At 37.2% G+C, this 14,124-nt stretch overlaps 1 protein-coding gene across 20 annotated transcripts in view; it reads right to left on the reverse strand.

Annotated features, from left to right (window-relative positions):
• MYO3A (myosin IIIA) overlaps positions 1-14,124 on the reverse strand; it is a 219,313-nt gene that overhangs the window by 68,459 nt on the left and 136,730 nt on the right. The window lies entirely within an intron of this gene.

Below are 14,124 nucleotides of genomic sequence, written 5' to 3' on the forward strand. Positions count from 1 at the left end.
AGGATAGACAATAGGCCCTCTCTATCCCCTAAAAGCATAGGGGATACGCTTTTAGCATATGGATATCCCCATAAACCTCATAATTTTACTGTGAGAGAAAACTTTTTACTACCTTCTGATAGTTTTATCCAAATGAGAAGTTTTAAAAAGGTTCATCTGGAATCACCAAGGGTTCAAATCAAGGATTTTGTCTCATCTGATATTTTTCTTTTATAAAAGCTGGGTACGTGCAGCGACAGGGCACACTGAGGTCTTTCACTGAACTTATACCCATGAAACAAAAGTATATCCCTCTCATGTTGGCAAGTCCATCATTTGACACTGCTCCAAAGTTTCGGATATTTTAGAATCTGGAAATATGTTAACAGCTGGTATAGACTATCCTCAGTATTTATTCTCCTTTGTTTGCTGTTTTCAATTCATAAATCAGTATCTCTTTTATATTTATAAGTTTAGCACACTTTTTTCTGCTTCTACCCATTTCAAGTCACAGGGAGAAAAATGGGGTTTATATCAAGAGATGTTATTTGGAATTCACCTAGGCTTGTGGCGCTGTCTCTGTGTAGATCATTGTAGAGGATGCCACATGGTGAAAGTCCTCAAACATTTATGGAGCACCTACTATGTGTATGTTTAGGGGTAGATGGGACTGGGGGAGGTAGAAACAAAGGTGAAAAATGTAGAATCCCATCCTTTAGGGCACAGCAAAGATGCTCTCTGCCTTTCCATTCCAACCCTGAAATAACATCCTAAGATTTCTTTGCTTTGCTAAATTCTCCTTTTCAGTTGTTTCATTTTCTAGTTCCATATCTTTCCTGTTAGTTGGCTTCTGGTCCCTCCAATCTCAGTTACCACTGCTCCCTGCCTCAGGGCTCCTGTTCTCTGTGGTTTCCTTATTCCCGGCCTTCTGTTGATTTTCCTTGGCTTTTCATGTGAAAAGACTGTCTCTCTCTCTCTCTTTCTTTCTTTCCCTCCCTCCCGCCCACCCTCTCTTGTTCATTCCTTTCTTTCAAATAGATGGAGCATCCTTTTCTTCTGCATGGTGGATTTACTTTGCTATGTCCCTGGTTCTTCTCAACTTTGCTTATTTGTTTGGTCATGAGAAGAACCCTGGATGGGCATAAGAAGTCCTGGATTCTGGTTCTGGCTTTGTTTAACTAGCCTGGAACCTTGGGAAAGTCACAGGGAGTCATTTTTATCTGTGAAATATAGACGCTCTATTTAGGTTTCTTCCAGTTCTAACATTTCAAAATGCCAAAACTGCCTGGATGTGTTGTGAAACTTAGTGAATAAATGCATAAACATTCTGTTGACAGACAGAACATTTGCAAGGGGAAAGACGCCACACAAACACATTTATTCCCTAAAATCTGTCTTTTAGTAAAAGAATTCCTACGCACCAACTGCTCATATGACTGTACATATTTACAAAAACATTTCCCATAGTCTAAAGAAACCATTGAGAAGTTACTCATTCTAACCATTGACAAAAACTCTTCTCATTCTAAGAGAACAATTTTAAAGGCTGAAAATCTAGGATTTACGGTACTAGCAGTACTCATGGTAAATTGAGTATGTTTATTATAGAAAAAAAGAAACTTTGTCACTTTTTACTTTTGAAATAATTTCAAACAAAAAAAATTTGTAAGAACAGTTATAAAGAACTCCCATGTACCCTTTACCCACATTCCCCAATTGCTATTTTACCACACTTGCTTTATTATTCTCTTTCTACAAATACATATTATTTTTGGTAATAATATTTTATCGAAGTACTAAGTATTCTAAAAACCTACAAAGAAAGAAAACAAACTGGTAACACACAGGTTGTAAAAAATCTAAACTCTTGATGTAAAATAAAATACATGATTGGAAATCTATTTCTTCCTGTATTTTCTATTCAAAGCTGATATTGATGATTCTGTTGATTTTAATGTTAATTTTAAGGGCAAGTGACAGGGAATGTTGGTCATCAATAAACTGAGACGACGTCGGTCATTAATTCAGAATTTGAAAGTGACCTAATGAGAAAGTATTTTGTATAATTCCTGATAAAATACCCACGATTTACTTTGCATATATTTCACTGAACTTTGGAGGAAGGAGGTTGAAACAGCGCTCCCTAGAGCAGTTTCCTTTTTCAGACAAAGAGGTGAGACTGTGCGATGCATGTTAAGATGAAAACTCGAATCTAGTCACTTTCTGTGTAGGATACCTATTCTTGAAAACTCTTTAAAATCCACAAAGGATTTTAAAAAGTTATCTTCTATTGGTAGATATTGACTCAGAATAAGGAGGCATTTCAGTTAGGAATTCAAAACTGTAATTTTCTATATACCAGGATCTCTTTCACCTTGAGGTATTTCTCCTTTACTGTCATGTTTAAATCTTTACCAAAAAATTTTCTTTCCGTTTGTTAATGGTATGGTCTAACCTCACAGGTAGAAAACTACAGCAATTGTTTGGATCTATGCTTCTAATTACATATTCAATGAAAATTATATTTTTACAGAAATTTAAAAATGTTATCAAATTATGAAAATAAATACTGCAAATCCCCACATCACACGAAGGGTGCTGACTCAACTTCATCGATGAAAGAGAAACAGACTGCGCGCGCGCGCAGCACAGGTGTTGAGCTAGGGGGACACGGGAGGCCAAGAGGCTGCAGACCCCAGCCAGAGGGAGCCGAGGACACGTCCACAGCCAGGAGCTGCTGCCAGGATGCTCCACACATATCTAATCTTTGGATATTAACTTTCATATTCGCTTAGTACGTGAGAAGCTTAAAGAACATTTGCAAGTGATCTCAAACAGTAACCCCAATCTTGGTCAAGTATTTAAAAAGGCAGATTTCTTGTATCAAGGGTTTTTTTAAATGTATGGCTGTTTTAATGCTTAAAGTAAATGCCTATAAAATGGCCTTTATCACTTGGAAAGCTAAAATAAGACAAATGCTACCACCGTTGCACTCAAATGGCTTATTTAATAGGGAAGAAAGTTGGATATAAAATAAAAATCCATACTTTGCAGGCAAAACAAATTGAAGATATTTATAAAGGGTTTATTTTGGATTACCCACATATTTTTTATCAGATGACTGATTCTTTTTACTTCATAATGTAAAAAGAATAAAGTAGAAAAGGTAGATATTATATAACGGAATGAATTTTCGTTCTTTGCAATTGCCACAAATTATGTGTTGGAGCCCACATTCAAAATCTCAAAAGCTTTATACTTTAGGATATGAACAGCTGGAAATGAAAGTCACACACATCACTTTCTGCAAGAGAAGCCAGAGCCATAATGGCAGTTGTGGTTTCCATTATGTGCTGTAAATAGTTTCCTGCTGACAAAATGACTTCTGACTTTTAATTCTAAACCCACAGGTACAGATATAAATGAAATATGTAACAGCTTATCCTTGTACAGAAACAAATATTAAGAGCTCACTTTAAAAACAAACTTTAGTTCAGTTAATAGCCAGAAAGATGTCCTGCACCTAATGGATAAGGAAACTAATCCTAGGAATAAATAGTTGTGTAAGGAAGTAGAGTGAATCTCCAGGATTCTAGAACAATGCTTTGTAGTATCATCCTGGGTGTAGTATTCCGGGTGTCTAATGGCCCTAAAGAACAATGGCATTTGCTCCAATTCAAATCACGCCCATGGGTGACTCATCAGTGGTTGGTGTACATTCTCCTTGATTCGAAATGTAAACTTGGAGGGAAAAGGGTTCATTTCTTTTGTGTGTTCTACACCACAATGATTATATCATAGTGCAAAATTAAAACAAAGGACAAAACCATCATTATAGCACCAGAATGACTATAACTTGAAGAAAATTTCCAGCTCTCTATCACACTTCCATTACTGTTGAGCTCTCTTTTACATGGAAGAAAATCAGAAAACAACAAAAACAAACCAAACAAAACCAAAATCTTGACTACATAATTACCATGGAGATTCAGTGATGGGCTACCGCAAAAAAGACACCTCCTTTATCAGAAATGGGGTAATTTGTTTGCTGCCCTTTGAGCTAACTAAAAGCTTTTTGAAAGATATGGAATTAAATAGCATGTGTCAAAATAATGCTGTACAAATGCAATAGGGAAGGCTGAAATAGGAATACTCTATTGTTGGAATTAATAAAACTAAGAGAAAATTATACGCTTTTCAGGGCAACTCGTTTAGAAGAGTTTGATTGAGTCTTGACTTTAAAAGATTACAACTATACTCCTCATCGTCTATTTGCATGGGTGGGGACCTAGATTATCATCTAATTTCCATACTATTGAAGTCAGATACAAATAGTCCCTTTAAATTTTATTAAATACAACAGATACAAAATGGTTCTTCTGGTGCTGGAAAAGTACAGAAGCTTCAAATATTGTGAAATATCAAACTCCAGGGAATTTTCAGGAGTTATATATTATACACAGAATAAAAATAATGTTACTTACACATTTTAAATATCTATATAATAAGGATAAAAAAGGGATACAAGCTCCTGGCTGAGTGCTAAGATTTCGAGGCTTATTTATGTTCAAAGAAAAGTAGTTTGAGGGAAAGTTGAGAATGGGATCCCCAGATTTAGGAACATGTTTCAAAAGTAACACAAATGGCTAGTTGGAGGCAACTAGTCCAAGAAACACAAAACTATCCATCCACAAACTATAGATTAGGTCACAGCCATAAACTCTTTCACTAAAAATGTTTCACTATAGTCCATTTATTACTGTTTTAATGGAAAGTAATGGGAAAATGACATTTAAAACACCTTCATAACCAACTTTGTTGGTGTGTCCCACCGTATATTACATGTAAACTGAACTTGGGCTAAACAAGAAAATGCTTTCAGCAAACCTGTATTTACACTCCAGTGCTGTAGGACTGTCAATAAAGATAATGTTTGTTGGTCTCAGCAGGACCAGAAGTTGTTTTCTCTTTGAAGGTGCTGCCCAAGGCTTGTATCTTGCTCAGATTGCCCAGATCATTTGTACATTCATGAAACTGAGAACACTACGTCTTACTGATAAGCAATAAGTAGCTCTCAGTTAGGTCAAACCTATGATTATATTTAACCAAAAAAAGGTATGACCATGACTTTAATTAATGATTTGGCTTAATAGCTGTTTCACATTTACAGAAATTAGTGTAAGTGTGCTCTCTTTATCGGTGATAGGTAATATATACAGCTACATTAGCATTTCTCAGTTACAACTTTTGCTTTCACAGGTAAGTGACAGAGTGAAAGAAAAAAAACCCCAAACATGTGCACCTACATGTTAAAGTCAAGAGAATCACTGACTAATCCTGTACCTGCTGGATCATACGCTCATTGACCTGATCACTCAGCTGCCAATGCCTGGCCCATAGATTATGATGGAGGGATTCTTGGGTAGTTACCCTAGGAAGGCACTTGAAAGGACTGAGGATGGCCTTAATTCCTCGAAGTGCTTTGTATAATCCTGGATCCTAGTTGAATTTTTAATTTCTTGGGGGCAATTTTGAGTTGTTTAGTCTTGAAAGCCTCTCAAGGATATTTTAAAAAGAGCTTACGGAATACTTTCATTTGTGCCAAGCCCAAAGACAAAAGAATTAAGAGCATTAGGATCATGGATGAAATTCAAGGCCATCAATCAAAGTGAATTGTAAACTGCAACATTCAATAAAACATGAAAAGCAAATAATTATTGAAAGATATGTAAATTGGTCTAAACGCTAGTTCCAATAAAACTAGCTTATAATCTAAGCCGAAAGAAAGAGAATAACAGAGGTCTACCAACACAAGTTGTTAATTAATCAGATAGGAAATACATGAAGATGCACCTGGTCTCATGAAGCAGGTAATCTTAACAGATCCCTATCACAAAGGCCAAACCAAAAAATATTCACTTGTTTCAGTCTCTGATTAGAACAGATTCTGTGAACATTGTGAGGCATTAAAGCAAGAGGACATTAATTTAATAAATATTTGTTGCACACTTGCTATATGTCAGGCTCTGTAGACACAAAAAGAATTAAAACATAGTCCTTGACCTCAAGGATTTTGCAGCCTAGTGAGAAAGGCATAAACGTAAACCACATACTGTATGGTCAAATATTTTTACTGGAACATAGAGGAGGGAGGAATAGGAAGAAGTCTCACTGATTTTTTGGATTTCAGTACGGAGAAATGAAATATAATGTAACATCTTTGGCTGGAGTAAGTGGGTGAATAGAGACGTCATTTACTGAGAAAGAATGTAAGTGAGAGGGAAAGATGATGAGTTCAGCTCTGGATAAAGTTCTGGAAGCTGTCCTAAGAGATGGGTTGGAGATGGGGAGTTGAGCATCGCTAGCATGACGGGGGTGGTTGAAATAATGAAAATAGATTATCTTTCCCAGTGAGTCTGAGGAGAGGGTCAAGGATAGAACTCTTTGGGAGGCGAGGATTTAGGGCAGTAATTCTCAACTTTGGCTGTGCATTGGAAGAGACTGGGAGCCTTTAAAAATATTGATGCCTGGATCTCATCCCAAGAGATCTGACTTAAGCGGTCTGGGACAGGATCTGGACATGGGGGTTTTAGAAAGATACCCAAGTGACTCTAATATGCAGCCAGAGTTGCAAACCACTGATTTATGGGATGGTGCAGAGAGAGTAAGGAGGAACCTATCAAAGAGGAACAGAAATAGAAAGATGGTGTTAGGGATGCCAAAGGAGGCGTTTTCTCAAAACAGGAATCTGTCAACAGGATTGAAAATTACAGAAAGGCTACTAATGTGGAGACTAAAATGTTTCTGATACTAATGACTGATGAGATCAGGAAGGGCCTTTGGCATGGGGGAGATCAGAGCCAGAAGCTATGGACTCAATGTACCCAGGTAGGAAAGAAATAAATACAATGTAATGAATATTGAATTAACTTTCAAGGAGCTTGGTTGTGAAGGGAAGAGAGAGGGCCATGGCTATAGAGATAAGCAGGTTGAAGAAAGGTTTTGGTTTTAAAGATTTTTAAAGATTTCCTGACATATCTAGGCTAAGAGATGGCACTAATAGAGATGCATGGAGGAGGGGTGGAGGGAGAGAGAGAGAGAACGAATATTTGATGGAACAAGATCCTGGGGTAGGAGTTCAGTCAAGATGGTGGCGTAGGTGGACTCCGAACTCATCTCCTACCACAGACAGCAGAAATTTACAACTACTCTTGGGACAATGAGAGAGAACTGAAAAATGAATAAAAAGAACCCCTGCAATAAGGGACAGTGCTGACCAAGGTAGAAGAGGCAGAAATATCTTTCTGAAGACAAAAAAATGCCACCTTCACGAGCTGCAGCACTTCACGGCTGGCTGGGAGCAATCCTAAGGTATGCAGCCTTCCCTGGAGGAGCAGGGGATCTGCAAGCCCTCAGGTAACTTGTGGGCCCGCACAGGTGGGGTGCCTGGAATCTCTGCAACCGGGCAAGTGTGTCTGCCTTGGCGGGGTAGGGCACGTGCAAAGGGTGGGTCTCCATTGGTGGAGTTGTGGGGCCCCTGAAGTGGGGCGACTGGGTCCATTTCATTGGGTCAGGGCATGTGCATGGGGCAAGACTGTGTTGACAGAGTGTTTGGCTCTGTGGGCAGTGGGGCTTTTCAGCTGCAGCAGACTTGTGTTTCTCAAACAGCCACATAGGGGATTGACCCCACCTTACAAAGCCTGAAACAACTGGGTGCTCCCATTCCTGGGGCTAGCCTTACTCAGCTGAAATCCTGAGAGAGCTGACAAGTGCCTTACAGGCTGGAGTCCTACAGCAAGTGTAAGCCCCTGAGCCTAGCAACCAGCCATGCTGGGGGCTGACTCACTTAACAGAAAAACTGAAACAGGAATGTGCTATTAGACTTTGCAGCCAGCTGTGTTGGGGTTCCCCATGCCAGAAAAAGTGACTGAAGGGTCCATAGCAGCCACATGCAGCTGAGTATTACAACCAGCTGGCCAGGGAACAGTCTAGCCTGCCCGTGTACTTGCAGCAAGAGCAAAGCTGCCACAACAGAAGGACACATGTAGCCCACACAGGATATTCCTGGAACATTTGGAACTTGCGACAAGAGGGAAGCACACTGCTGGTCCTTATGAGGCATCTCTTACATAAGGCCACCTCTCCAAGATCAGGCAATATAGCTGATCTACCTAATGGCTAGATATAAGAACAGAGAAAGAGGCAAAATGAGGAGACAAAGGAATATGTTCCAAGTAAGGGAACAGGACAAAACTCCAGAAAAAGAACTAAATGAAACAGAAATAAACAATCTACCTGACAAAGAGTACAAACTAAGAGTCATTAAGATGCTCAGTGATCTTTGGAGAAGAATGGATGAACTCAGTGAGAACTTCAACATAGAACTGGAAAATACAAAAGAGAACCAATCAGAAATGAAGAACACAATACTGGAAATGAAAAATTCACTAGAGAGATTCAATAGCAGAGCAGATGATACAGAGGAATGGATCAGTGAGCTGCACAAATGACTAGGGGAAATCATTCAAGCTGATCAGATAAAAGAAAAAAGAATTAAAAAGAAGAAGGACAGTCTGAGGAACCTCTGGGACAACATCAAGCACACTAACATCCATATTATATGTGTCCCAGAAGGAAAAGAGAGAGAGACAAAGAGGCAGAGAATCTATTTGAAGAAATAATAGCTGAAAACTTTCCTAACCTAAGGAAGCATACTGACGTCTAGGTACAGGAAGCACAGAGAGTACCAAACAAGATAAACCCAAAGAAGCCCACACCAAGACACATTATAATTAAAAGGTCAAGAATTAAAGATAAAGAGAGAATCCTAAGCTTTAAGAGGAAGGCAACAACTTACATACAAAATAAACCCATAAGGTTATGAGTTGACTTCTCAGCAGAAATCTTACAGGCTAGAAGGCAGTGGCACAATATATTTAAAGTGGTGGAAGAAAAAAAACCTACAGCCAAGAATACTCTACCTGGCAAAGTTATCATTCAGAATGGAAGGAGAGATAAAGAGTTTCCCAGACAAGCAAAAACTAAAGGAGTTTATCACAAAGAAATCAACCTTACAAGAAATGCTAAAGGGAATTAAGTGGGAAAGAAAAGACCACAAATAGGAATAAGAAAACGATCAAAAAGAAAATTTTTTTTTGAAGAAGATTAGCCCTGAGCTAACTACTGCCAATCCTCCTCTTTTTGCTGAGGAAGACTGGCCCTGAGCTAACATCCATGCCCATCTTCCTCTACTTTATGCGGGATGCCTACCACAGCATGGCTTTTGCCAAGCGGTGCCAGTCCACACCCAGGATCCAAACTGGCGAACCTGGGCCACCGAGAAGTAGAACATGTGAACTTAACTGCTGTGCCACCAGGCTGGCCGCCCCCCCCCCCAAATTTTTAAAAGCAATAAAAGCACTGGTAAAGGAAAATATACGGTAAAGGTAGCAGATCAACCACCTATGAAGGTAATATGAAGATCAAAAGACAAAAGTACTAAAATTATCTATCTCCAGGATAAGAGGCTAACAGATACACAAAAACACAAAAAGAGGGTAGACATGATATCAAAAACAGAAAACATGGGAGGAGGGGAGTAAAAGATTAGAGCTTTTAGCAAGAGGTCAAATTAAAGAGACCATTAACTTAATATACACTGCTATGTACGTAAATTATTAGATATGAACCTCACGGTAATCACAAACCAGAAACCTATAATAAATAGACAAAAAATTAAGAGAAAGGAACCCAAATATAATACTAAAGAAAGCCATCAAACCACAAGGGAAGAGAGCAAGAGAAGAAGAAAGGAACAGAGAAGAACTACTTAAACACCCAGAAAAAAAGTAACAAAACGGTAATAAGTGCATTCTTATCAACAACTACTTTAGATGTCAATGGACTAAATGCTCCAATCAAAAGGCACAGGGTGGCCAACTGGATAAAAAAACAAGACCCATATATATGCTGCATACAAGAGACACACTTCAGACCTAAAGACACTCAGACACTGAAAGTGAAGGGATGGAAAAAGTCACTGCATGCAAATGGCAATGAAAGGAAAGCTGGGGTAGCAATACTTATATCAGACAAGATAGACTTTAAAACAAGAACTGTACAAGAGACAAAGAAGGCACTACATAGTGATAAAGGGAATAATCCAACGAGAGGATATAACACTTGGAAATATCTATGTACCCAACATAGGAGTATCTAAATACATAAAGCAATTATTAACAGACATAAAAGGAGAAATATACAGTAACACAATGATAGCAGGGAACTTTAACACTCCACTTACACCAATGGATAGATCATCCAAACAGAAGATCCATAAGGAAACATTGGCCTTAAGTGACACTTTAGACCATATGGACTTAATAGATATATACAGAACATTCCATCCAAAACTGCAGAATATATTCTTTTCAAATACATATGGAACATTCTCCAGGATAGGTCTCGTATTAGGTCACAAAACAGGTCTCAATACATTTAAGAAGATTTAAATAATACCAAGTATCTTTTCTGACCACAACTATATGAAACTAGAAATCAACTACAGGAAGAAAATTGCAAAAGCCACAAATACATAAAGATTAAACAAAATGCTACTGAACAATGATTGGATCAATGAAGAAATAAAAAAATACCTGGAGACAAATGAAAATGAAAATATGACATGCCAATATTTATGGGATACAGCAAAAGTGGACATAAGAGGGAAGTTTATAGCAATACAGGCCTACCTCAACAAATAAGAAAAATCTCAAATAAACAATTTCACAGTGCACCTAAAGAAACGGAAAAAGAAGAAAAAACAAAGCCCAAAATCAATAGAAGGAAGGAAATAATAAAAATCAGAGTAGAAATAAATGAAATAGAGAATTGAAAAAATACAAAAAATCAATGAAACCAACAGCTGGGTCTTTGAAAAGAGAAACAAAATCAACAAATTTTTAGCTAGACTCACCAAGAAAAAAAGAAAGAAGGCTCAAATAAATAAAGTCAGAAATGAAAGAGGAGAAATTACAATGGACACCTCAGAAATACAAATGATTATAAGACAAGACCACAAAAAGCTATACTCCAACAAATTGGATGATCTAGAAGAAATGAATAAATTCGTAGAATCATACAACCTTCCAAAACTGAATCAAGAAGAAATAGAGAATTTGAATACACCAATCACCAGTAAGGAGATCAAAACAGTAATCAAAACCTCCCCAAAAATAAAAGTCCAGGACCAGATGGTTTCCCTGGTGAATTTACCAAACATTCAAAGAAGAATTAAAACCTATCCTTTTCAAACTCTTCCAAAAAGTTGAAGAGGAGGGGAAGGTTCTTAGCTCATTCTATGAAGCCAACATTACCCTGATACCAAAAGCAGACAAGGACAACACAAAAAAAGAAAATTACAGGCCAATATCACTGATGAACATCGATGCAAAAATCCTCAACAAAATACTAGCAAATTGAATACAATAATACATTAAAAAGATCATATACTATGATGAAGTAAGATTTATTCCAGGGATGCAGGCATGGTTTAACATCTGCAAAACAATCAATGTGATACACCACATTAACCAAATGAAGAATAAAAATCATACGATCATCCCAATAGATGCAGAGAAACCATCTGACAAGATACAAAATCCATTTATGAAAAAAAACCTCTAAATAAAATGGGTACAGAAGGAAAGTACCTCAACATAATAAAGGCCATATATGACAAACCCACAGCTAATATCATTCTCCATGGAGAAAAACTGAAAGCTATTCCTCTAAGAACACAAATGAGACAAGCATGCCCCACTTTCACCATTCATATTTAACATAGCATTGGAAGTCCTAGACAGAGCAATCAGGCAAGAAAAAGAAATAAATGGGATAAATATTGGAAACGCAGAAGTGAAACTGTAACTATTTGCAGATGATGTGATTTTATATATAGAAAACCCTAAAAAATTCACAAAAAACTTTTAGAAATAATAAATGAATATAGTAAAGTTGCAGGTTACAAAATCAACATACAAAAATCAGTTGCATTTTTATGCACTAACAGCAAAGTAACAGAAAGAGAAATTAAGAATACAATCCCATTTACAATTGCAACAAAAAGAATAAAATACTTAGGAACAAACTTAACCAAAGAGGTGAGAGATCTGTACACCGAAAACTAGAAAACATTGCGGAAAGAAATTGGGGAAGACGCAAAGAAATGGAAAGATATTCTGTGCTCTCGAATTGGAAGAATTAACATAGTTAAAATGTCTATACTTTCTAAAGCAGTCTATACATTCAATAAAATCTCTACCAAAGTTCCAACAACATTTTTCACAGAACTAGAACAAAGAATTCTAAAATTTATATGGAACAACAAAAGACCCCAAACAGCAAAGGAATCCTGAGAAAAAAAGAACCAAGCTTGAGATATCTCACTCCATGATTTCAAAATATACTACAAAGCCATAGTAACCAAAGGAGCATGGTACTGGCACAAAATTAGACACACAGATCAATGGAACAGAATCGAGAGCCAAGAAATAAACCCACACATCTATGTACAGGTAATTTTTGACAAGACAGCCAAGAACATACAATGGAGAAAGGAAAGTCTCTTCAAGAAATGGTGTTGGGAAAACTGGACAGTCACATGCAAAAGAATGAAAGTAGACCATTATCTTTCATAATACACAAAAGTTAATTCAAAGTGGATTAAAGACTTGAACGTAAGACCTGAAACCATAAAAATTCTAGAAGAAAACACAGGCAGTACACTCTTCAGTATTGGTCTTAGCAGCATATTTTCAAGTACCATGTCTGACTGGACAAGGGAAAGAATAGAAAAAATAAACAAACAGGACTACAGAAAGCTAAAAAGCTTCTGCACAGCAAAGGAAATCATCAACAAAATGAAAGACAACCTAACAAGTGGGAGAAGATATTTTCAAACCATATATTTGATAAGGGGTTAATATCCAAAATATATAAAGAACTCTACATCTCAATAACAAAAAAAACTAACAACCCAATTAAAAAGCTGGCAAAACATCTGAACAGATATTTCTCCAAAGAAGAGATACAGATGGTCAAAAGGCAAATGAAAAGATGTTCAAAACCACTATCAGGGAAATGCAAATCAAAACTACAATGAGATATCACCTCGCTCCAGTCAGAATGGCTAAAATTAACAAAACAGGAAACAACAAATGTTGGAGAGGATGTGGAGAGAAGGGAACCCTCACACACTGCTGGTGGGAGTGCAAACTAGTGCAGCCACTATGGAAAACAGAATGGAATTTCCTCAGAAAGCTAAGGAAGAACTACCATATGATCCAGCTATTCCACTGCTGGGTATTTATCCAATGAACATGAAAACGCAAATGCATAAAGATACTTGCACCCCTATGTTCACTGCAGCATTATTCACAATAGCCAAGACATGGAAGCAACCTAGGTGCTCATCAAGTGACAAATGGATAAAGAAGATGTGGTATATATACACAATGGAATACTACTCAGCCATAAGAAACAATGAAATCCAGCCATTTGTGACAGCATGGATGGACCTTGAGGGTATTATGCTAAGCGAAATAAGTCAGAGGGAGAAAGTCAAATACCATATGATCTCACTCATAAACAGAAGGTAAAAACAAAAACAAACAATCACATAGAGACAGAGATTGGATTGGTGGTCACCAGAGGGGAAGGTGGGAGGGAGGAGGGTAAAGGGGTGATTAGGCACATGTGTGTGGTGATGGATGGCAATTAGTCTCCAGCTGGTGAATATGTAATCTATACAGAAATCAAATTATAAGGATGTACACCTGAATTTTATACAATGTTATAAACCAATGTTACCGCAATTTAAAAAAATGAAAATTTAAAAAATAAACTAAAAGAACTACCCAGCTAAAAAAAACAGATCCTGAGGTAGATGAGAATTGTGCAAAGATAAAATCTTACATTTATGTTCTTTTTCTGGCCTAAGGAATGTCAAGATATATATGTTTTCTTTTGTGACCACTGTTTTCAAAATGCAATTTCAAAGTGAATTCTCAATATGCCTAAATATTTTGAATCAAAAGAGGTTCATGTACCTCTTATTTATCTCAAATGTACATGAAAACTTCAGTT

Source organism: Equus przewalskii, chromosome 30 (genome assembly GCF_037783145.1).
Source record: "Equus przewalskii isolate Varuska chromosome 30, EquPr2, whole genome shotgun sequence".
Classification (NCBI taxonomy): domain Eukaryota; kingdom Metazoa; phylum Chordata; class Mammalia; order Perissodactyla; family Equidae; genus Equus; species Equus przewalskii.